Source organism: Strix uralensis, chromosome 34, assembly GCF_047716275.1.
Source record: "Strix uralensis isolate ZFMK-TIS-50842 chromosome 34, bStrUra1, whole genome shotgun sequence".
NCBI lineage: Eukaryota > Metazoa > Chordata > Aves > Strigiformes > Strigidae > Strix > Strix uralensis.
This window is the reverse complement of record NC_134005.1, coordinates 2196117-2221547: the sequence shown is the minus strand read 5'-3', so window position 1 is coordinate 2221547 and position 25431 is coordinate 2196117. Positions and strand designations below refer to the sequence as shown.

Genomic DNA, 25431 nt, shown 5'->3' with positions numbered 1-25431 from the left:
TATGTACTGCAAGGACACTGCTCTGAGCATCTGAAGATTGCTTGAGAGCATTTCTTTATTTGTTGCAACACAGTTCTAGATGTCATCAAATTCAAATCATATTTGAACGTTCCTCTAAGCATTTAGCTTCTCTTTGAAATGCAAAAGGACATATCATGGCCCCATTCCATAAAAGCTAGCAACAGTGTCTTTAGAGGCTCGGGGCTAAACTCATGTGGAAGCACTGATACCTTTGGAACAGTCTCCTTCATTTCAGCTACTGCAAAAGGGCCTGCCAAATTCGATATTTGGAGAGGACAATTAATAAAATCTTATTAAAGAAAATTAGTAATGGATATTCCAATAGTCATGTGAAGAGTTACAGATAAGGTGGTGCTCTGAAAGGTGAAGGCTGTCATATTAAACCAGCTGGGTGACTTCTGTTTGCATTTATCCTCTTGGTAGAGGAGACCGCATGACATAGAATCATAGAATAGTTTGGGTTGGAAGGGACCTTTAAACCTCATCTAGTCCAACACGATCTTCAACTAGATCAGGTTGCTCAAAGCCCCATCCAACCTGAACTTGAATGTTTCCAGGGAGGGGGCATCTACCACCTCTCTGGGCAACCTATTCCAGTATTTTACCACCTTCATCATAAAAAATTTATTCCTTATATCTAGTCTAAATCTACACTCTTTTCGTTTAAAACCATTACCTCTTGTCTTATCGCAACAGGCCCTACTAAAAAGTCTGTTCCCATCTTTCTTATAAGCTCCCTTTAAGTACTGGAAGGCTGCAATAAGATCTCCCCGGAGCCTTCTCTTCTCCAGGCTGAACAACCCCAACTCTCTCAGCCTGTCCTCATAGGAGAGGTGTTCCATCCCTCCGATCATTTCGTGGCCCTCCTCTGGACCTGCTCCAACAGGTACATGTCTTTCCTTTACTGAGGACTCCAGAGTTGGACATAGGTGGGGTCTCATGAGGGTGAAGCAGAGGGGCAGAATCACTTTTCTCGACCTGCTGGCCACACTTGCTCTTATGCAGCTCAGGATACGGTTGGCTTTCTGGGCTGTGAGTGCACGCTGCCGGCTTATGTCCAGCTTTTCATCCACGAGTACCCCCAAGTCCTTCTCCGCAGGGCTGCTCTCAATCCCTTCATCCTCCAGCCTTTATTGATACCGAGGGCTGCCCTGACCCATGTGCAGGACCTTGCACTTGGCCTTGTTGAACCTCATGAGGTTCACATGGGCCCACTTCTCAAGTTTGTCCAGGTCCCTCTGGATGGCATCCCATCTCTCAGGTGTGTCAATGGCACCACTCAGCTTGGTTTGGTCTGCAAAATTGCTGAGGGTGCACTCAATCCCACTGTCTATGTCACTGATGAAGACATTAAACAGTAGTGGTCCCAAAATGGACCCCTGCAGGTCACCACTCATCTCTGATCTCCGTCTGGGCATTGAGCCATTGACCACTACCCTCTGGATGCAACCATCCAGCCAGTTCCTCATCTACTGAGCCGTCCATCCATCAAATCCATCTCTCTCGAATTTAGAGAGAAGGATATTGTGGGGTACTATGTCAAAGGCATTACAGAAGCCCAGACAGATGATATCCGTAGCTCTTCCCTTGTCAACTGATGCAGTCATTCCATCACAGAAGGCCACTAGGTTGGTCAGGCAAGACTTACCCTTGGTGAAGCCATGCTGACTGTCTTGAATCACCTCCCTGTCCTCCATGTGCCTTAGCACAGCTTCTAGGAGGATCTGTTCCATGATCTTCCCAGGCACAGAGGTGAGGCTGACAGGTCAGTAGTTCTCAGGGTCCTTCTTTCTACTCTTTTTAAAAATGGGTGCAATGTTTCCCTGTTTCCAGTCACTGGGGACTTCACCTGACTGCCATGACTTTTCAAATATCATGAAGAGTGTTTTGGCAACTATGTCAACCAGTTCCCTCAGGACTCTGGGATGCATCTCGTCAGGTCCCGTAGACTTATGTATGTTCAGGTTCCTCAGGTGGTCATGAACCACCTTCTCTGAAATTGGAAGGACTTTGCTCCCCCAGTCCCTGTCTTGTGGTCCATCCACTCAAGAGGTATAGAAAGAGAGGTTGTCAGTGAAGACTGAGGCAAAAATGTTGTTGAGTACCTCAGCCTTCTCCTCATCTGTTGATGTGAGTTTGCCAGTTATATTCATCAGGGGAGGTACACTTTATTTGACCTTCCTTTTCTGACTGACATACCTATAGAAGCCCTTCTTATCATTCTTTGCATCCCTTGCCAAGTTCAGCTCCAGCCTCACCTTGGCCTTCCTGACCCCATTCCTACACAACCGGGCAACATGCCTATACTCTTCCTGGGACACCTGTCCCTGCCTCCACTGCCTGTGCATTTTCATCTTGCTCTTCAGTTTGACCAGCAGGTCTCAACTCATCCATGCCAGTCTCTTGCCTTCTTCTCCTGATTTCTTACACCTGGGGATTGAGAGCTCTTGCACCCTATGGAAAGCATCCTTAAAGATCTACCAGCTCTGTTCTGCTTCCTTGTCCCTGAGGGCAGTTTCCCAGGGGGTCCTGTAGACTAACTCCTTGAACAACTGGAAGTTGTATTTCTTAAAATTCAGGGTCCTGACCTTACTCTTTGTCTGACCCATATCCCTCAGGACTATGAAATCCACCAGTGCATGATCACTGCAGCCCAGACTACCTCCAATCTTGACGTCATGGATTAGCTCACCTGCATTGGTGACCGTCAGGTCCAGTATTGCGTCCCCTCTGGTAGGGCTGTCTCTTACCTGGCTTAAGATGTTGTCCTCAACGCACCCTAGGAGTCTCCTGGATCGCCTGCAGCTTGCTGTGCTACTTTTCCACCAGATGTTGGGGTGGTTCAAGTCCCCCAGCAGTATGAGAGCCTGCAAGCGCAATGCCTCCTGTAGCTGGAGTAAGAATGCTTCGTCAATAGGCTCCCCTTGATTGGGCAGCCTGTAGTAAACATCAACCACAAGGTTCCCTTTGTTGCCTTGGTCTCTAATTCTTACCCATTATCTTTCAACCTGCTTGTGGCTGTTCTTCAGAGACAGCTCTTCACAATCTATCCCTTTCTTGACATAGAGGGCAACCCCTCTGCCCCTCCTTCCTTGCCTGTCCCTTCTGGACAACCTGTAGCCATCAATAGCCACACTTCATTCATGGGATTTTTCCAACCACATTTCAGTAATGGCAACTAGGTCGTAGCATTCTAACAGCATGCTGTCTTCCAACTCCTCCTATTTGTTGCCCATGCTGCATGCATTGGTGTAGAGGCACTTCAGCTGAGCTGTTGGCCGTGTCACCTTCTTAGAGGAGCACACCTTAATTCATTTGAGGTATTTCACCAGTGTTTCCCTGTTGGGTCCTATTACCTAAGGAGCCCCTGGCTCATCTCTGTAAGACTTCAGGTGTGCTCCAGTGTACCCAGCACATCTCAGAGCAACAGGCTGAGGGTCCTCTAACCTTGGTGTGTCATCCCACAGCTTGTCATGACCAGGCCTGATATTATCCTCTTCCCACTTCAAGTCTAGTTTAAAGCTCTGTCAGTGAGCCCCACTAGCTCATGAGCAAAGAATCTGTTCCCCCTTTGAGAAAGGTGAATCCCATTTGCTGCCAGCAGGCCTGGTGCCATGTAGACCATCCCATTATCAAAAAACCCAAAATTGTGGCAATGGCACCAGCCACAGAGCCATGTATTAATAGACCAGGTCCATCTGTTTCTTCCTGTATCACTGCCTGTAACTGGAAGAATAGAGGGAAAAAATGAATTGTGCTCCAGATTCCCCTACCAACCATCCCAAGGCCTGAAGTCTCTTCTGATTGCCCTTCAACTACTCTTTGCGGCTTCATTGCCACCCACATGGAAGAGCAATAATAGGTGGTAGTCTGAGGGCCATACCAGTCTAAGAAGTTTCCTAGTGATGTCCTTAACCTGGGCTGCAGCGAGGCAGCAGACTTCCCTAAGGGGAGGGTCTGTCCAGCATATCAGACCCTCTGTTTCCCTCAGAAGGGAGCCATCTACAACTATAAGCTGTCTTTTCTTCCTCGTGGAGGTGGTCTTGATACATGGGGTAGGCCTTTCTGACCTTGGCAACACCTCTGGGGTAGATGGACCATCATCCACATCATCTGTTGACTGGCCTTCCACATCCAAAGCCTCATACCTGTAGTACAGAGGCACCTAGGAGGGTGAGATAGGTAAGGAGGGGGTTCACCTGCTGCCTGTGACATGTGAGCACAGGCCCACAGTGGCTCTGTTTGCCAGCAGTTCTTTTCTTGGGAGGTTCTTCTTGTGACGTACAGTTCATTTACCATCATGAGTAAGGTGATGAAACACTGGCACAGGTTGCCCACAGAGGTGGTAGATGCCCCGTCCCTGGAAGTGTTCATGGTCAGGTTGGACGGGGCTTTGAGCAACCTGATCTAGTTGAAGATCTGCTGGACTAGATGACCTTTCATCCCAATTTGTAATTGGTGATAAGACCTACAGAGATAAAGGTCTTTCAGTTCTGTCTCTTATGTGGTTGTTCAATATAGAGCAGATGACACAAAACAAAGAATGATTTCCTGGTGAGGAGACTCATCCAGGACTTTTGCCCATGAAATTACTGGAGCGAACTCATTTTGATGATCTTGTTGATCGCTGGACTGACCTGGGTCTACTCAAGAAAGAAAATATGGACAGCAAAGAACTGTATAGATAGAGAAGCTCTCTGATGATAGTTGTAATGCAATGAATGTCAGCATGCAAGTGATGGGAAAGAGATAAAAACGTCCCTGTGGTAAGGATGTAGAATGTAATTTTTTGAGTTATATAGCTTAGTTTATTTGGGAGTTGAGACCACTCACGTTTGATTAAATTTAATTTTCTGACAAACTTTGCATTATTTACAATATGTTTAGTGGTCTCTGCTTGGAGGGAAGAAAATCAAACCTCTCGTCTCTTTTCCTTCCAAAGGCAGGAATAGTAGGTGAAAAATACATAGATGAGAAAGACTACCTGCCCAGCAGATGTGCTAGAGAGAGCCTAGGAACCACTAAGTACAGAAGGAATGAGAACTAAAGAATACTCTTTGCAGACTGGTTATTTTTCATTTGATCACTGGATTTACATGCCCGTAAGCCAGCTGGATCTGACAGGATCAGATAGGCTGTAGGTCCGAGTTTCATTCATCAGGTTGCGCTTTCCCAGTTTGAAACCCTTCCTTGGAAGGTGGGGATCCATAATCCAGCTGCCATCAGCTCACACATCATGCAGAGGTTTATGAAGCATCCTCAGACACTTATGTGCACAAATCCAGTTAGCTGTCGTAGTTGAACTCTGCAAAATAAGGTGAGGAGTGAAGAGTGTGAGAATGTGTTGTTGCACTTCAATCCCAAACAGCATTGAAGAGTTTTGGATGTATGCAAAGCAGTTAATTCCCAAATTCACTCTTTAACTTTCTGGATGCCTTATTACATTTCAAGAGTCCTGTGGATAGATGGAGCCTACGTGAACTCAAAACAGGAGCTCTAGTCTGCACTGTGGTAGTTACTGTCACAACGATAGTACAGAACAAAGGGAACCTGGGAGTTGGCACAGGTGGGTTTCCCTATAGTGTCTGACTGGACAGAGCTACAAGAGTGAGCTCTGCAAACTGCTGAATTTTCTTTGAAGCCCACATGTTAGTTGAAGGTGTTCCTAGCTGGTGAAGCACTTCAAGCCTGCCTGTGACGATCTGTATCCAGCCCGTATGTTGGCAGATACAGCTTTAAGCTCACAGGGGGAAATGAGGTCATTGCGTGCGGGAGGGGGGGGTGTTCTTTGCCCGGTAAAATTTTGGAAGTTGCCTTTGTGCTGTCTAGCAAATTTTTCTATGAGTGTCTTTTGTAACCAGTGTGCTGGTTCACCAGTTCCTCCTTCTGCTGTGAATAGCAGCGGCAGTCACTTGTGGCGCAGGCAGCTGGCACGGGACTTGCCGGGGTTACTGGGAGGCAATCGCAGAGTGAAGGCTGGAGAGAAACTGAGCTGGTGCTTTGGGACAAAGCACAGTTCACTGGGTGCTGACATACGTGCACTGTCACTAACAGCAGCTTTCCATGTCCACCCCTAAGCAGGGCTCAAGGTGTTGAGACTGAGCAGAGCAGAACCCCTCAGAGCTTACAGCTCTGGGCGTGACTCCTACAGCAGCAGGTTCATCTCCAGCTGTTGTTCCATTTCTTGCACGTCCAGACTGGCCCTTCGCATTGCTGAAGTAACCAGCCGCAGCTAAAGGACAGTGTTCATGCCTGAAGCTGAGTGTAAAATCTATAAAGCGTTAACGCCAGGACTCGGAGCCGTTAAGCCCCACCGTATCTCACATCCTGGGAACCGACTGATGTTGCAGCATCGCAGTGACAGAGTGTGTTGTCTGTTCAGTCTGGATCTGGGTTGCAGGAATAAAACTTCCCCTTTGTGCCCAGAGCGCAGACAGAGTTGGGGAACTATTAAACTGCAGGAAGTGAGCGATGGAGAGGGAGGCAGGCTTTCAAAGGAAGTGTGTGGTGGGACGGTGAAACTCCAGCAAAGCAAGTATGTGATATCCAGAAGGGATCAGGACACTGATTGGACCCACATGTCACAGCAAAGAGTGAGAGAAAGAAATCTGCTTAAATGTGGGCAGATTGAGCTGCAGCGTTAGGGAGACCCAGCATGTCTTCCACACAGATCCTCATCCCTCAGAAGCAGGAGTTCAGCTCCATCTCTCTGGGAGCTCCTGTAACTGCTCTGAAGCCTTCATAGAATCCCTTCGCCAGAAGTCTTCCCCAGGGTGTTCTGCAGATTACAGGCCCTTTGAGTTGGGGAGGAAGAGCTGATTGCCACAGACCTTAAACACCTCACTTCTAGTCAGGGTTCAGCTCCTTCCTGTTGTGGCTTTTCCTTGCTTTTTCTCTCTCATTACTTCTTCAGGGCTACACATGGTCTCCGAAAGTGGCTGGAGAGCGTGAGCCCGTTAGAAGCAGAGAAATCCCCTTTCCTGCTCCGTGGTACACTTTTAGCCAGGAATCAGAGAGTTCCCTTCCTGCACATCAGAGAGAGATTTTGTGAAGGACTCAGCATTCCGTTGCGCCGTACCCTACAGTTTTATAAGGAGATGTAACGTTTGGTGGCAGCTTCAGAATCTCATCCACACTTTTTTGTGCTTAAGGAGCGGTTTGTCTGTCTGCTTTGCCAAGGCAGCAAGGACTTTGTAAGGCATGAGGCAGAAGGGGGTTGGGACTTTGGTTTTATTGTGGAGCTTTCTCAGAAAAATGCTACTTAATTCACTTTGCTGATACTTGGTGGAGTAGAGGCCAACTTTTACGTTGTTAGTGTATATTAATGAAAAATACACCCCAAAGAATGTTGCATTTTACAAGCCCCTGCACCTCTCTCTGCCTAGTTGTGTGTATCACAGAAAACCAGTTAGCTCCATTTAGAGCTACTGGAAAGTACCACAGAGGAAAATATTGCAGATTTGGAAGTTGCTTCTATTATTCTTGAACAATTTGAATAGTATTATTTGTTCATGTGCTGCACGATTTTTAAACTCAGAACATCTATGTAACTTGAAATTTCATTGTCCTTATTACCATTTTCTCCAAAAAAAAAACCCTGGAAATGAAAATGTTTATAAGTACAGTCAGTGAAAGAAAGCTTTGAAAAATCCTAGCCAGCAGATTATTTTTAAAAAATTACTTTTGAATAGGCTATTGTGTTTCAATGAAAATAACTCCATAGAAGTCCACCACATGTAGTTGTGTATATTTTCTGCAGAATTTTTTTCTGAAGATTTTTCTTGTTTCTGAAACAGAAGCCGAATGACCACTAAGGTCCTAAAAATCAGAAACGCTGACATCAGTAAAATAATGATCATTAATATTATGCTGAATCTCTCATCAGTATAGCTATTCTGGACTTAACAAGTGGTGAAATATCAATTAAAAGGATGAGTTCTTCTCCTGTGTTGTTTTCTAAATCCCAGCGTGGTAAATTCTTCAAATTAGTACTTTTCGTCTGTTGAAAGCACTTTGAGAGATGGAAAATTTACACATTTATTGTTCAGCATCTCTGTATTAAAGTAATAGTCATTGTTACAGCAATGCCACAAACCAGAGGGGAGGAAAGCGATCTTGTAATTACAGCAAGCCTTCCCTGAGTGTCGTCTGGAACTTTAATGCTGGCATGAACAGGAGTCAATTGTTCTCCATGGGTTACAGATCTCTCCTGTTAAAGCCGCACACAAGAACCACAGAGGAAAAGGCAGTTTGGGACGGCAAAACAAAACTATTCTGGGCTTCCAGACCTTCTGTACTCAGCAACACAGCTTCCAGGCAGGAGCCAGTTCTCAGCTAGGAAGCCCCTACTGCTCTCAGCAACTTTTTTGGCCTGCCAGCTACTGAACTGAAAATGAAGAGTTGTTGTGTGGTGTTGCATCATTTTTCTTTCTGCTTCAGTTGCACTTTCCAATAAAACAATGAAATGGCTGGAAAGTGATTTTCAGAAATGCACTAGTAGCTCTTCCAAAGATGTACATTGATAACCCACGGTGGTGAGGGAAGGAGGGGTGGGGAAGGGTAGCACGTTATCCAAGGCAGGGTTGTAAACTCACATACTGGATGCAAGCCAGATTTGGAAATGAGGCAGAAGGAGAACTCCCAGGCATTTGGCCTGCCTTCTGTGAGCAGTAAGTTACCCGTTATCAGGTGGTGATGTAGAAACCAATGCTTCTTGTCTTGAGCTAGGCTCTCCTGTTCAGCACTTTGTGGTCTGTGACCCCAAGGGAAGATGACCTTGTCATTAGCAAGTCAGCCTTAGCGTTAGGAGACCAGAGCTTAAAAGTGCTTAAATGATTCACGGGAAGGTGTTTTCCTGATACAGATACCCAGCTCTGAGAGCTCCAGCTAGGAGAGTGTCTTACCTGAGCAATGATCTCTTGAGCAGGGTGTTTCTGAAGAAGCAGCTGGGACCCTCAGTGACTGCTGCTGCCAGGACCAAACCAACCACCCCTGGAGGAGAAGGGTGTGGGAGCCATGGGCTTCGTTCCCCCTGTGGATTATTAGTTTCTGACTGTGTTAACAGTGAGTTGTAATCTCTAAAGAGTGTTTGGAGAGGTGGGCTGGTTAATGTGCTGGATTAAACTTTAATTAAACTTTATCACCTATTTCTCATTGTTTGAGTAGGGCAGCTTGGGAAATTATGTCCCTCTGCTTCACCTGGGTATTTTTATCTCCTCTTTAAAGCAGATCAATTGGATAACTTCAGAGGGGTATAAAAAGAAACGTTTGTAAGGCCTTGACCAGAAAGGAACTGTTTGCATACCATGATATGACATGATTTTTATATTCCCCAGTAAAGATTTGTGATTACTGTTGAGTAAAAATTTTGAATAATTTTAAAGACATCAATATGAGTAGCAGTGCCCCTTTGAGGGTTTTGTTCCTTTGGCTGAAGCAAAACCCCTAAAGCTTCCTGGGTTGCTTCTGCTGGGTCTGATTATAATGTTTAGAGTCCATTGCTGCCTGATCCTACAGAGAGTAGAGCAGATCGGAGTGATGCTCCTGAGCCACAGGTGATGGAAAAGCCATCTCTGTAACGGGCGATGATGGGAGCCTTTCCACGTTCAATTTAGTTAAAACCAGGCACAGCTCTTTAGATGAGACGTGGAGTATGGGTTTGGTTTTTCTGCATTCCATAGAAGAACACACAAGGAGTCTCATGGCAGCTAGGACCAGCTGCTAGAGTCATGAATTTTTATGAAGAGCTTTCTGGCAACCACATTAAATCATCCACATACTGGCTCTCTGAAGTAATTTTTATATCAACCCTGCAGATGGGTGATTTGTTGCAGCACTGGCCACTATTCCTACAGCAAAAGGCTCTTCTGCTTGTCAAGATTGTCAAGTTTGCAGTTTCTCTTCCACTCAGGGTGATACTAGTGCCAGAAGAATTATGGAAGGGAAAGAAGAATGAAATATTATTTCACCCCCAAGACTCAGTTATAATATCAGTTTTAACACCAGTTGAATTTCTTTACATCTTACTACTGATCCTACCTTCCAGGTTATTGGAAATCTTCACACCTCTGACTTCTTTGAAATGGCCTCTAAAAATGAGTGTCACCAGGAGTTCACCCTTCAATGACTGATATCTCAGTCCAGATGGGCCCATATTATGTCATGCAGCAATGCAGAAGGACAAGTGCTGTTCACCTTTATGTGCATCACCTGCATGCCTTCAAGACTCATGATGGGAAAGCTCTAAGTGTTGTAGCAGAGGTTGTGTGCAGGTAAATGAAAGCAGAATCTATTCTGCAGAGTGCAGGGGAGGTCTATTGGTAAACACTTCTGGAAAGAAATCCCATAGGGCTCAAGCCAGTAGTTATTGTCATGCTATATTCTTCTCCATGATGTTTACTGAAATATGAGTTCCGTGGTTTTCACCTCAAAATCCACGGCATTGTAGAATACCAGAATCCAGAGTGAGTTCCTTCTCTAATCAAGTTAAATAATTAAAACCATTGGGGTGTCATTCACTGATGATATAACCACCACCCTGCTTTGCGAGCACTGTTTTTATTTCAGGAGGCAGCGTCCTACTGGTGCTCTGCAGCTGCTCTTGATTCCGTGATGTCCGGTGGTTGCAGTTGTAAAGGATGCTCGTAAACATTCTCCTAATTGTTAGAAACTGGTTTGGGAAGTGCTTTTCATTTCTCATTCTTTTTTTTGGAAGCACACCAAACTCTGTGTGCATGGTGATGCTCTTACTCTGGAGCTGTGGACTGTCTGACAGCTCCATGGAAATGACCCAGTTTTGCACTGAAGGTCTCATCCTGTAGGAAACAGAAAAAGAGAAACAGGGGCATAGAAGGGAAGTGATGCACGTGCGGCTACAGAAATCATCAGTGACAGAACCCAGAGAATAACTTTGCTCTTTGCTCTCTAGTTCATGGGAGCCATCAATACCCATTGGCAACATTATCTCCAAGGTTTCATGAAACATCTTTTCCTTTGGCTGTTTCCTGACACCTATTCAGTTGTGGTTTTCTGCCGTTCTGATTTATACCCTCTGCAGGCTGGACAAGGCCCGTGATGTTTATGAAACTAGAGTCCACTAATCTGTCATATACTCCAGGAAAGCAGCATGCAACCACCTATTGCCTTTGCTTTTGAAGATGCTTGGTACAGGCTTGGGGTTTCTCTGTGCGGACAACCGAGACACCTTTAGCAGGCTTTCCTGCACATCGGTGTCACACTGTTTGATTACAGCACGGCTGTGCAGATCTTAAACTGCAACAAAATGGTTTAGTGAAAACTGCACATAACAACCTCTGATTTCCTCTTAGGAACCACAATCCCCCTTAATTATCTTCTGCAGCACGGAGTTTTGTTGTTGCTTTTGTGGTTGGACTTCTTTATTAGCCAGTCCACCTTTGTTTATCCGAATGCGCCCCCTCTTTCCCTTCTCCAAAGGGAAATTTGAGGGAATTTCTTGAGAAGTGGGAACCTTCTTAGAGCTTTGTGCTGCCCTAGTCAGAATACTTGTCAGGATAACCTCTGATCTGTGTGAGCAAGTAGCGTGAAACAAGGCCCATATGTCCTTGGCCAGACACAGAGAGGGGAGGAAAGGGAAGGAGACCTTGGAATTGGGAGCCAGTGTTGACTCTTACGCAAAAGCAAAAACCCTTTTGGCTTTGATCACATCAAACATTTGTGTTTGCCAAGAGAGTCAGAATTGTGCATGACTGTGTGGAATGCCACCTGCTCATTTGGCATTACGAATTGTGACTAACCCTACTGTAAAATTAATCCTGTCCTGAAAGAATACTTGTTAAATTTGCAGGAGGAGGTACTCTCTTACCCAGATTATCCTCAGCAGTCTGTACGTATTTCTTAATCTGAACTTAGGTACATTCTCCCCTGTGCTGGAAAAAGGAAGGGATAGGCCAGGCTCTTGATCAAGACGATAATTCATGTTTATTCTTCAGAAATAGAGAGCTATGCTGGGATATAGTTGACTGTTTGACTAATGGGTAAAAATCAATGTTGTATTAAAATTCTCCAGCTGGAAGCAAATGGAAATAATTTTGTGAAAATACTTTATTTACTTCAAAATATGAAATAGAAATCACTTTTAAAGAAATCACTCAATCTTTTTCCTGCATGATCCAGACCAAACCAGAGTAGATGTGTTTGGCCGGCTGTGCTTCCCCATGCCCAAACCAAGGCCTACTGCCGAGGTTGTGAGAGGTGTGAGGGTGCCATGGATAATACCTAGAACCTCCCCCTCTGCCTTTGCTTTCTCCCAAACAATTGACAGATGAGCTGAAATACCTTGAGGTAAAAACAGGGTTATTTTTACATGGCTTTTTGAGCCTTAAAAATACATTTGGGTCATACATGCATGCTTCTTCCTACGGCCATGAAACTTAGGTAAAACCAAACAAAGGAAACAGATTTTTTGCTTTATAAAATTTCTTTCAATGCAAGGAAGCAAATATTTTCATGCCATAACATTTCTGATAAACTATTTGGAGCTGGCAAATTGAACTGAATTGCTGAAAAACGGCAGGACAATTCTGGCTTTTGTTGCAATATGAAAAGTGATCACAGTGTTACTCCAGTAACCCAGAGGGCTGAAACTGTGGCACTGCTGATTTCCAGAGACTTGTTTTCAGATACTTTCATAATCACTTCTGCATTTTACTATTGTTGTGTTTCTGAATTCTGACACTGTGGCTGTATCATTGTTTAGGTGCAAGAAAGAGGCAGGAGTTTATGTAAAAATACCCCAAACTAGACTCAAAGCCTCTTTTTTTTTTTTTTTTTTTTTTTTTTGTCTTCCGATTAAATTCTCCTAATTGCCTGTTGTGGTGTTCATCCCAGTGTTAAAGTCAGAGGTGATGAGAAATATCTTACTTGGCTGAGGTGATGCTCTCACATAGTACTGATGACAGTAAAGCAATCATATTTAAACACTGCTGTAAATCTGAGGAGGAAATTGCACTCTTTAGCATAAACATCCTTCCTCTCAGCCTGTCTCCTACATACCTGCACTCATGTGCTCTGTCTGAAGTACTGTGTGAATGTTTAATGAGACTCTCTCTCGGGTCAGCTCCTCTTAACGTTGAGCATGTGCATAACGGTTTGCAGAATCTGCACCTTGGTTTCTGGCGGAGTGCCTTTCCTTTCCATTGTGTTGTAAGAAGGTGAAGAAGCCAACTGCCATTGAGAGCTGGTGAACTGGCACAGCAGGCAAGAGTTTCAGCCTATCATGGGTGTAAAACTCTGCCTGCTAAACCATATTTAGACAAGAATTGAGGCGTTCACTATTTATTCCGTTTCAGGAATGGCTGTTTTGAAGCCATTTCTGTTGCATGAAGTAACATTTAAACAGTTTCAAATGACTGTTACTTGCTTAATAGAATGAAACACTGAAGAGTCACAGGGTGACAGGACAAGCTGCTAAACCTGCCTTGTTTCCCTTGAGACTTTTGTGTGTTCGCTTTCTGCCCATCAGAAGCATTGACTCGATGGCAAGTCTTTGCAGTGACAGAGAGTAACAGCAGAAAAAACATCAGTAGTAACCGTTCCTATCCTCTATCCCACCACTTTTTTTCAGGAAAGAAAAGCCTTAGCACATTTCTGCAAAGAGATGCCCATCCCAATAGAGAGATACACAGCCAGGGCTTCTACCCTGCAGCTGGAGAAGCTTTTGGGTTGTTCTCTGCCTTGCACGTGCTGCCAGGAGGACAGTACCTCTGGCAGTCTGTGAGCTCAGGAACTGTTGTTCCAGGACTTTTGGGAGACATACACCGGGCTAAAAAAGGGGCTGAAGGCTGAGCACCAGCTGGTTTTCTTGCTTTGGGTGTAGCAGCTGCTCCACTGTGTGTGTGTGTGTGGAGTCGAGGGCTCCAGGCAGGTTTTATTCTGCAGACCTTTGAAACCCTCTGCACTGGAAGCTGGAAGGGGACGGCTGGGGACACACAGGCGACCTTTCAACCAAGTGGAGAGAGTATGAAATTTCCCAGTGACGCTTTTTTCCCCTCGTGACCAGACAAATTTTCAAAACTGAAAACCATCAGGAAAAAGGGTAGTTTTTGAAAAAACAATCTGATAACCTTCTCACAGGGGGAGAATTGGAAAAGTTTTGAGATTTTCTACTTAGTTATTTCTGAATTTCAAAAATTGGGGTTTTTTAATTCAAGCCAACCTTTGTTTTCACACATTGGTTAATTTACTAAATAAGGTTTTAAATAATACAAAGCTTTGAATTTGAAATTTAATCTTTTCAAAAATATTTAAATAAAATTTTCAGTCTGAACTATGTTTGAGATTGTTGGTTCATGAACATGCATTTTTTGGGGTGATTTCAACATTTTTTGGGAGGGATTTTCAACATCTCACACATACTTGCAGAATAGGAAGGCTATTCCTCATGCAGCTGCTGGATGCTGTGGTGACAGTTTTGAAAATGTGGATCATTCCCTGGAACTTGAGAGCGGTCACACACCAGATTCTTTCATGTAGACTGTCAAACTGCTTTCATTCATAACAAATCTTCCTTTTTCTTCACTGACCTGCAACTGAACTAACACCTTAAAAGTAATAAAGGCATTATTTTCTTCATTTTCAGGACATCTTTTCATTTCCCTTGTCTTTTCTGTTGACCTATAAGCCTATTTTGCACCACATAACAGTGGAAAGAATGCCAGATCCCTTCACAAAATAGCAAGCACAGAGAAATGTGTGTGCATACTCTATCCATACTTCAAAACAACATTTGTTGGTTTTGAAGTCTTTTAATCCTTTGTGTACTGGTTGTGGGTAGAGATGTCTGAACTCTAGCCAAAGATTTTGAGAGATCACTGCCAAGTTTATTAAACATCTGGGAGGTGTATCAAGTTTCCTGCAAGTCATCTGGTACAGAAGCTTCTTACTATAACCAGTGCTTTGAGGTTTGTCTAAGAGCCATCACTGCTGCAGGTTAAAAGGATGAATTGCCTCCATGACATCGCCTGACGGGGTTGGTATGGTTAGAAGGGACAGAAGGGAATGTCTGTCAAGCTAATAGATCATCCGTTACACCAGAGCGCCAGACTGCCTGCGTGCTAGGCATACACACAAGAGAAATAAACCAAGGACTAGTATAAACCTCAAGCAAACATAGTAGGATCATTTTCTCATTTTGATAATCCATTCAAATGGGGACTGTTCTGCCCTCGTGATACTTGTGGTACAAGACTCTGCGCCCCAAAGGCAGTTCAAAGCTCTCCAGTTCCAGTTCAGCAGTTCAGGGAGGGTTTATGAACATTAGCAAATTCAGAAGAAGGGTTGGGTTTGGCTCTGGGAGGAGGTGGTTTATTTGTTTTCATTTGGAGCTTTGTTTTGTTTGTTGCATTTTTTGGTTTTGGTGGTTTGTTTTTTTTTTTTTCCTCCTGAAGACTCCCTTTGTTTCTGTTTACTCTTTCCTGTTATTTCCCCAAACCAGTGAGTCTGTTTCTGGTAGCCCAGGTCCCAATATACAATTGCAGTACAGGGAAAGACCTTCAAAGCCTCACTGGCCAGAGCTCAGGCCTTGTTGTCTGGAACAGCAAAAGGTGGCATTCACCCCCACAGCTAATCTGTCGCTGCAGTCTTGCCCAGCCCCAGGCATGGCAAAATTCAGTGCACAAGGGTTTTTTGGCTGCCTGTGTGGGTGTAGTGAGTCCACAGAACATTATTAACTTAATTATTAAATTATTAATTATTAAACCTTAAACCTGTGCCAGACTGTTAATGTCCTAATGCTTATTCAACTGCCATCAAGTGCTGGCAGATGGCGGAGTACAGGGCGCTGTCAGTAAGGACATCACCTGCCATTCCCAGGGGCATTGCTGCAGGCTGGCAGGGAGCTTTGAGAGGATGGCAGGCTGAAAGAACGGGGATGCAGGAGAAGTTGTAAATGTTTCCTTGTCTTGAGGGGGTGAGGAAGAAGCCTCCAGCAATAGCAACTGTAAATCAATAACTAAACAGAAATAAAGACCCCGACAGCCAGCTCTGGAATGGTGCTACTAAAGGAGGAGTTCAGGGCTGTTAAAGCTTAAGGCACGGGGCCCTGACACAGTCTAAAGCATTTGCAGTTCCCCACCAGCAGCAGAAGCCAGGTCACGTTCATCAGTTCTCCTGTAGTTGTACGTCACATGCACATCATCAGTCGAGGTCCCAAATGAGAGCTTTTACCCGTAGTTAAAGCCGGTAATTGTGCAGGGCTGTTATTTCTTCTGGACAGTCTGGTTTGCAGTGAGGCTACTTCCCATCGCCAGCGCTCTGACCTCCCAGGGCACAGAGGGCTTGGGACTCAGGGTTCAGCTCTGTTCTTGGGGCTGGCTGCTCATGTGCTACATCATCTGCCTTTGGAAATGCCTCATCTGCTTTGTCTTTACGACAATGTGGGATATTTTTCAAATTTGCAGGTAGCTGTAAAGATTTATTAGTTTGAATACTTTGGGGAAGTTTTATGTAAATAAACAGGAAACTTAATTATTGTGCTCTGGACAGTTTATTCCTTTGGGGACAGGTAAATAGAGGCCATCAATAATGCAAGTGATTGCAATGAATCAACAACATCCCTTAGAGATAAAAGTCAGGATTAAGCCATACTGAGTTGGGTTCGACTTTACTGTATCTCCCAGCTTGTAAGGGACGTCAGGAGCCAGTGAAACATCACGCATCCAGCTGCACTTCTTTTGATGGCTTTGAACTTGTAAAGTGCCCCAATAGTACTGGCAGTTATGTTTACTCAAAAGGACACAGCCATTTGCTCCTTACAAAAATACATTTTTAAGGTAGGCCAAATGCTGACACTTTTCACCATGGCTAGTGGTTCCACATGACATTGAAGGGTTCAGTGAGACTCTCAAGTAAACAGCAGCCTATAAACTGTCCTAAATGAAAGAGTTGCTGCTTGTCCTTGAGAGCTTAAAGGTGCTTTTCCAACATAACTTCAGCCTTATCTGGCTTGATTTATGCAACTTCACTCTCATGCTGGCCAGACCTGGGGAAGGGTCAAGATGATCCACAGCTAGATGAGATGAAAGAGAAACTGAAGCTGGTGTCCTCCTTAGGCCAGCCTGTGCTAAGCCATTGGTATGTGCTTGCCTCACACAGGGGCTTCACAGGAGAGAAGGCAGGGCTGTGTGACAGCTTACAGAGGACAGCCTCAGGACATGTGAGCAATGGTTCAGACTGGCTTGCTTTGTCATTTGGGAGAGAAAATAACACTATTCCAGGATGGCTGTCTTTCCCCTCTGTTCCCCACCCGCACCAGCGCTTGGCCTTGTCATTCTCCAGTGTCAGTGGCTTTAAAGATTCAATGTCTATTTTTACACATCGGTTGTCACCCACGTAAACGATGCCCTGTGGAGCTCAGGTGTGTGGAATGACTCAATGGAGTCCGTCCTCCTGTCAGCGTTCTCTGTCTCTGAAGCACTGGCGTATGGGCTGGGATTCAGAAGTTGCATGTTCCTCTTGCTGGCCTGCCAGATGACACAGAATTTGATATTTCTGTGCTTTGCTTTGCTCATCTGGGCAGTGCTTATCCTCCTTGGCAAGGGGTCTTGAGCTCCAGTGGAGATACCTCCGTGTGAGAGATGTCTCCTACAGTTTTAATTTCTTCTGTGAGGTTCCTCCTTAACTATATTATCACAATACGCAATTTCCTTTTCCCACCTTGTTTCTCCCCAACATATAGTATTTGATCCTTCCACAGTTTTGTCAATTTTCCCTCCCTTTCCCACTGTCTTGGTGTTAACACGGAGGGCACTGAGAATATAGAAGACTCTCTCCATCTCCTCAGCTCTGGAGCCCGCTGCGCAGAGGGGGGCCACTTCAGTGCAAGTCCAGCTCAGCTCCTGCCCGAGGCTGGCAGTCATGAGAAGGTCTGTGAGAATTCTGCTAATTCTCACATGTGCTTGTAAGGCAAACAGCTTTCGGAAGTTAAGAGCTTGCCTGAATTGGGGCATTAAAGGTAAATTACAAGGAGCGTATTCTTTCAATTTTCAAGCCCCTGTCCAAGGCTTTGTCACAGAATGTTTTCCTTCAATAGGTGACAGTAACAAATCAAAAAGATGTAGTCAACACAGGAACATGAGCAATAACAGTAGGTTTTTGTCCACCACCTTTTCAGAAGAGTATAAATAATTTTATTGAATTTTGCCCTAGCCTGAAGCAGACACCTGCCATCAACACTTTCAGCTCTGATTGCTTAAATTCTGACAAAGCTGTAAACAGCTAAAATCAAAGTCTCGTTACAAAAAATCTATTACAGGAAGTGCTGTCTGCTTACCAGTCAGGTGCCCTGAGTGCTTGTACATCCCTTCATCTCCACACAGAATCATTCCCTGTCATAGCCCTCCATCGAAACACTGAAGACTGCTTGCATCCTCTGCCAAATCACTGAAGTACGCTCTTAATTTCCAACTTGAAGCTAAGGCGAGGTTTAAGTGATCTGCTGGACTGATCCCTCTAATCTAAATGTTTACAGTGTAAATTGAATTTGAAGCAGTTTTTTGAAAATTCAAAGTGCTCAAGGGTTTTGGTATCTGGTTCTGCAAATAATTGCCCCTGTGCAGGTGTCTCAGTGATTTCAGCAGTCCTGTGCAGAGGTTTCAATGTGCTAATATTGCCAGGCCAATGCTTATTTTTGAATCTCAGAGAATTGACTTCAAACTCTAAATCCTTCCTTTCCGTCTGTTTGTGTCGAGTGCTCTTTGTGTGGGGGATTCTGCTGGGTACTTTTTGAAACGCCAGATAGTTGTGTGCTTTTTGTGTAACAGGACTTCTCCGCAGTGAAATGCTACTTTTCATTTAGTCTGACTTTGCTCTTATGTAAAACCACAGCTTAGTTTTGGCAAACATTAATAGCTCTTAAATGATTTGTAATCTATTTTTAATACGATCCTAGTTCAAGTTCAAAATGAATAAACATAGGTCTTAAAGGAAACCTCATGTCTTTCTGTTTTATGCAGGGAAGTGCTACAAACCACAGGGTAAGGCTTGATTTATTTGCACAGCAATGAGTATTATAATGAAAAAAGAATGGGTATTGGCTATTTGCTCTTAATTACTCTTCTTTGATGATTCTTTGGAGTTACAGGAGGCAGAGAGCAACCAGTTTAGGCAATTGTTTCACATTGCTCTGATGGAGAACTGTCCAGTTACTTGCTGAAACAAGTGTGTTCTCTCTTTATGCTTAACATCCAGCATCACTTAACTGTTGTACAGACCCTGCTTGCATGATCTGACAAGTAAAGATTACTGGGTAAACCGAGGGAAGTGGTTTCTGGTTTATCTCTTGGAAATTACGAGTATTTGGCTGGGGCACATAGCACAAGCAATGCTGCACGGGATCAGTATAAACCCAGAGCCTGGGGGCAGGGGGGAGGTTGTTTTGTCAGTAGACAGATTGTTCAGCCACGTAAGGGAAGTTAATCCACAACGGAGGCTGCATAGAGTTAACAACTCTGTTCTCAGTATTCCCAGGCTTGGTGATTTTTCTAAAGCTTAATTTCCTCAAGTCATCTGATGCCATTAAATATGCTTCTCACCCCCATTTTTTATAACTTCTAATTCTTATGTCTTGCAGAAACACTGGATAGTATGAATATGTTGATTTGAAGCTTATCAGCTCAGCTACCAGTCACCAGAAAAGTAAACAGAAATACCTTGAAAAAATACATTTTCCTTCTATGTAAATATTGACATTTTGGGAGTTAAACTCCTGCTTCTTCAGCGGTTAATACTGGCATTGGTGTTTCAACCCACCTTTTCTGGAGTGGGCCTGGAAGCCCAGGAGCCTGGTTACAATCAGCCAGAACTGTAGTTTGGTTGCACACGTGGGCCCACAGATTTCCTGTGTCTGTAGATACAAAAATCTCTTCTCTCCTAAAATCCAGTTTGTTTTGAAGTAACACATTCAGTTTTCATATTTGGATGAAAAAAAGCTTTTACAGTAATAATGGAGATAACATGGGGCTGTGGATGAAGTTTCCCACAGCTCAAACCCGCAGGCAAAGCGGAGGGCTGGTTTGCAGCCCAAGGTTGGGGTCTGTGTTTCTGCCACAGGAGAGGGTCCCATGTTAAAGCCCAGCCTAGATGCTGGGTTTCCTGCCAGCAGATCCAGCCATGGGACCCGGGCCTGGATTTTAGAACACTGCCCACAAAGAACTTGTTTAGTGAACATCAGTCTAATTGGTTTAATCAGCCCCCATCTAGTTTTTTAGTTTTTGTTTGTGCTTAATTCCCTTAATCTGCATCGCTGTTGTGAGCACTACCGTATCAGAAATGGGGAGGGTAAATAAGCAAAGCACCTGAGCAATGCAGACTGGGCACGTTCTGCGTTTGGGACGTTAGCTCACAGCTATACCTCTGACCTCCTTACAATTTTTGATCTCCTCTCAACTCTGGCCAAGTTATCCATAACCAATTGCACTGTTGAAGTGAGGCCTGAGCAATGCCAAGCGCACAGACAAATTACCTCGCTTGCTTAGCACGATCCTTGACTTACAGCCCTGAGCTGCAGCATGTGCCAGTCCTGCCGCAGTGCAGCGCTGCTGATTCACGCCCCGCGTGCCGTTCGCTGCACGCCTGGCACTGCTCTGCAGGAGAACACAGGCTGCCCTCCCTCTTGTCAGCCTGCACCAGGACAAACCAGGAGAACAGCACTTACTGTAGGAAAATATTTCTGCTTTAAACAAAGGTTGTGTCTGAGAATACGGGAGACATGGGGAGGGAAAAACATGTTTATCCTCGAATCTGAGAGGGGCGAAAGGAAAAGGTGGAAACACTTTATCTGGATGAAGTCTAAATCTTTTTTCTAGTAGATTTCTTGTAGGTATGGCGGCAAGAGTTGTCTGATGAAGAGAATTGTAGGGGTAAACAGGAATAGATAAAGTGAAATAGTTTATTGCATTGGGAAACCTGTCACAGAGAGGAGACATCACAGAGCAGAGCCTGGGGAAGATACGTCGCACCATCCTCTGACATACCCACCACAGTGGGAAAGGCCCAGGGTACGTGTGCAAGGGCTGTGGCTTCTGGCTCGGCATTGTGTCATCTTCCTCCAGAAATAACGCTGCAATGTCATTTGGTTATACTGCACATTATATGTGACACTGTGCAGACGGACAGAACGAGCTTTTGTGCGAATCCAGATCTTGAAGCCTTGCAAGTAATTTCTAAAATTCACAGTGAGATCACATGACCCTTTAAGTCCCAGTTCCAGAAAGGGAATTGTGTGGGCAAAGGCCCTTTGTGCTGGGGTCCCTTTCCTATTTGTTATCTTGACAGCTCAATTATTTTGAAAGTAAATTTTTAAAGCATTTCTTTCTAGAGACTGAATTTAAAGAAATGCAGGTAGGTAGGGTTGTGTGCCTGCCTCCAAAATAATCCTGGCCAAAGGAGCTCAGGTTTACATGCTCCTTGTATGCTTGTGTGCAGAAGTAGTAGCCAGAGGCTCCTGTCTTTCAAGCATTCCAACGCCCAACAACCCCTTCTGTGAATAATATCCTAAGAGCCAGTCTGACCCTGCCCTGGCGCAGCTTGAGGCCATTCCCTCTTGTCCTGGCGCTTGTACTTGGCTCAAGAGACTCATCCCCCCTCTCTGCACCCTCCTTTCAGGGAGTTGGAGAGGGCCATGAGGTCTCCCCTCAGCCTCCTCTTCTCCCAACTAAAGCCTTCCAGCCTGGAGAAGTGGTGACTGAGGATGCTGTGCAAGAAATGGAGAAAACTCAGAGTGCTCTGGAGCGAGTGCGTAGGAGTGAAATGTCATGGAAGAGAAGGGAACATGAGATGGAAGCTAGTAAGCTGAGTTCAAGAGAAATTTTTTAGACTGGCTCTTAGGAAGGATTTCTTTGCAGAAGGGGCTGTTGGGCGTTGGAATGGGCTGTCCAGGGCAGGGGGGGAGTCCCCATCCCTGGAGGGGTTGAAGAGTCGGGTTGACCCAGCGCTGAGGGATCTGGCGGAGTTGGGAACGGTCAGGGGGAGGTTCATGGTGGGGCTGGAGGAGCTTCAAGGGCTTTTCCAACCCAGATGGTTCTGGGGTTCTGTGAGATGAAGGACAGTGGCTCTCCGAGGAGTTCTGGTGGATCTGCGCGAGTCCTTTTTGAAGACTTTTGCGGATGGGCTGCGGGGGGAACTGGATGAGTACTGGAAAGAGAGATGTGCTGAGCGTCGCTGAACAGACGAACATCCCTGAGTTCGGGAAATCCTCAGTGCTGAAAACACAAGCTGGGAGGCTGCTGGGAGGAAGCGTCGTGTACGCGGGGCCTGTAAAGGTGCGGGGCCGCCTGGGCAGCGCCCGCTCCCGGGCAACCTCAGCCGCGTGCAGTCGCCCACGGGCTCAGCCCCGGGTTTCAAACCAGCGCCCGCGGCACCGGCCCGCCGGTGGCACCCGGGAACCGGCTGGGCAGCGGCGGCGGAGCCAGCTCAGCCCCTCCCGCGGCCCGGGGCGGGGCGGGCAGCGGCACCTCCCGGCGCTCCGCCTCCGCCCGGCAGTGCCGGGCAGGGCAACGGCGGCGTGGGGAGCCGAGCCCAGCCCAGCCGAGTCGAGCCGAGTCGAGCCGAGCCGAGCCCAGACGAGCCGAGCCGAGCCGAGCGAAGCCCAGCCGAGCCCAGCCCAGCCGAGTCGAGCCGAGCCGAGCCCAGACGAGCCGAGCCGAGCGAAGCCCAGCCGAGCCCAGCCCAGCCGAGTCGAGCCGAGCCGAGCCCAGACGAGCCGAGCCGAGCCGAGCGAAGCCCAGCCGAGCCCAGCCCAGCCGAGTCGAGCGGAGCCCAGCCGAGCGGAGCCCAGCCGAGCCCAGCCCAGCCCAGCCGAGTCGAGCCGAGCCGAGCGGAGCCCAGCCGAGCCCAGCCGAGCCCAGCCGAGGACGACGCGTACCTGCGGGCAGTAAAGCGCCTGCAGCCACTTCCAGGTACGGTCCGGGGCGTCTGCGGTGCTCGAGTGTCCGTCCGTCTGTCCGTCCATCCCTCCCTCCATCCCTCCCTCCCCTTCCTAGCCCCGGCAGCATGCTCGCTCTCTCCTGGTGTTTATGTCCTTTCTAGCTCCCCAGCTCTGTACAGCCCGAGCTTGCTCGTTTCTGGGGGATCAGGATGCTGGGGAGGGCAGAGAGACTTCAGCCCAGCAGAAAAAGCACCTGGTGGTGCGGTGGTTGGGTCCTTCTACCTGTTCCTTTCCCTATATAACGATGGAACAGGGTCCTAAAACTGCACGATGTCATCTTTCTGTGGCTGTAATCCCTCAGAGAAGCTTTCCCCGTTTTTGCTTAAGCCCATCGATTCAATTGATGGCTGGTTTTTTGGATGGGAGAGATGAAAAAGAACTAATTTGCCAGATTGTGGTTGTAGGGCTGCGTGAAACGGGGAGGTGGGCGGGGGGGGGTGTGTCACCCAGGTGTGTTTATGGGCTTCTCTTTTGCTGGGCATCTGCTGTGTGTGACTGGTGAAACTTCAGGCCCCTGTGCTGAGTGAGGTGGGAGCAGCTCAGGGGCAGAAGGAGCGAAACGGCTGTTAAATGACCCAAGACCGATGTGTTGTTCGTCAGCGATGTTTACTGTGTTGTGCTTAGGCCGGGCTGTAAACTAAGGCAGCTCTAACAACAAGCAGTGCCTCCCTGCCTGCCTGTGTGTAAAGCTAAATGTAGCACTGAGAGGTGAGGAAAACTTCAGGAGAGTTTTCCTGAATAAAACAGAGGAAGGCTGACTCCTCTTGGAGGGGAAATATGGCCTGAAAAATCTAAAGAGCTAGGAGCAAAGGGGTGCTCAGTACCTCACACAGTGCGAGGAGTGTTGGGGGGGTTGCTTTCAGTAAGATTACGGCTGCGGTGGGCTGAGATGATGTATCATCTGTGGGAAATGGGGACTTGTGCAGCCAGGACTGGGTCCCTCTCTGTGTCTTTGTTTTGAAAGCCAAGAACAATGTTTGAGGAATGAGTCCCTCAGGCTTGTCTTGCAGCTTCCAAATGAGATGTCTGGGAGAGAAGCTGGTAATCAGTTGAAAATCAATGCCAAGTACACTAAAGCCAAGTAGCTAACTGGGGGGCTGTGGTGCAGAGACCCCATAGGAAAGAGGAAAGAAAACGTTGGTTTATCAGGGGTTAAGTGCACAGCGGTGCCCCACACTAAGTAAAATGGTTTTTTGGATGGTAAAATGAATCCCCGTTGGTTCACATTCTTCGTGGTTTCTTCCTGCTGAGGTTTTTGGGAACAGCACGGTGTGTTGCTGCCTGTGCTGCAGTTGTATCTGAACAGTCCTTGGGGAATCAGTGAGTCACCGTACCTGTTGGTGGTCCGCAGGGTGAGCTGCTGTCACACCGTGTCAGAAATGACAGGCACAGTTCAACACTGGACTTGTCGGTGAAGGAACGCAAGCTGAAAAAGCTCAAAACATGGGAGCTTATTTTTATAACCCAGAGTAGATAAAAAGTGAGTTTTTCTTGGGGTGAGGATAGGAACGAGCTGTGTGAGGGTCATATCGCCAGTTTGTGCTACAGCGCTGGCATTATGACACCTACTAGAGCTGGCAAAATTGTGTGGTGGGATCTTTCTTGGCTACCTTTGACTACATGGCTGGTTGGACATTAACGCCTGTGAAATGATCATCTCTGAAAGGGTTAAGTGATGTTTGGGACCAAAGAGCTCAACACTCCTGGTAACAGGGATGCACTGTGGCTCTAAGCTTTTCTGACTATCAAGCTCTAGGGCTCTTGTGCAAAGAGAGGAGGTGTAAGAAGTATTGGGTCGTTCACACTCCAAAGATTTCCTACCATATCAAAGGGTTTAGAAGCTTTTCTTTCTCTGCAGGGCTGCAGTCAGTCAGCTAGTACTGAGTTTAACTGGAGTGTCATTATGCTTAGAAGTGGTGGGAGCTCAGTGAATGACTTGGAAGAGAGCAAGCTTGTGGTGCTCACTTCGCTCTTACACATCCTTCGTGTGGGTGTGTTGCTCTTTGAAGCTGTGTCCCTGCTCAGTTTGTAGAGCTCCTTCCATTAACTGTGATCCTTGTCACCGCTTTGGCGTGATTAGTGTCAGAGCTCCAGCACGGAGCCGGGTAGCTGTCACAGGAGAGTTAATTTAAAGCATAGTCTTCAGAAGACAGCCCTCAATTTCCTGAGGTAGAGGTGATTTGAACCGTTTATTTCCTTGTATCTTTATGCAGTGTTTCTGAATGAAAAGCTAGTTTTGCCTTTGTCTCAACATGTCTTCCTTTTCTTCAGTCATTTGAGCACTGTTCTGCTGTTCAGGAGATGTTGGGCAATACAGGAAGAAGCTGTGGGTTGGAATAGGATGCTTGTGTTTCAGTGAAGGAGACAAAATTTGTGTTTTCTCATGCTTAAGCATCTTTTCCCAAATGTTAGTAGATACACAGGTGTACTCTGCAAGCACTGACAAGTGC

At 46.1% G+C, this 25431-nt stretch overlaps 1 protein-coding gene across 4 annotated transcripts in view; it reads left to right on the top strand.

Annotated features, from left to right (window-relative positions):
- LOC141936847 (ras-GEF domain-containing family member 1B-like) overlaps window positions 1-25431 on the top strand; it is a 72462-nt gene that overhangs the window by 25037 nt on the left and 21994 nt on the right. For 3 of the 4 annotated variants that reach the window (XM_074854185.1, XM_074854182.1, XM_074854184.1), the window contains exon 1: window positions 22730-22952. The exons of the other annotated variant lie outside the window; for it this stretch is intronic. The gene's annotated coding sequence lies outside the window, so the exon portion shown is untranslated. Of the gene's footprint in view, window positions 1-22729; window positions 22953-25431 lie in introns of those variants that run through there. 4 annotated transcript variants of the gene reach the window in all.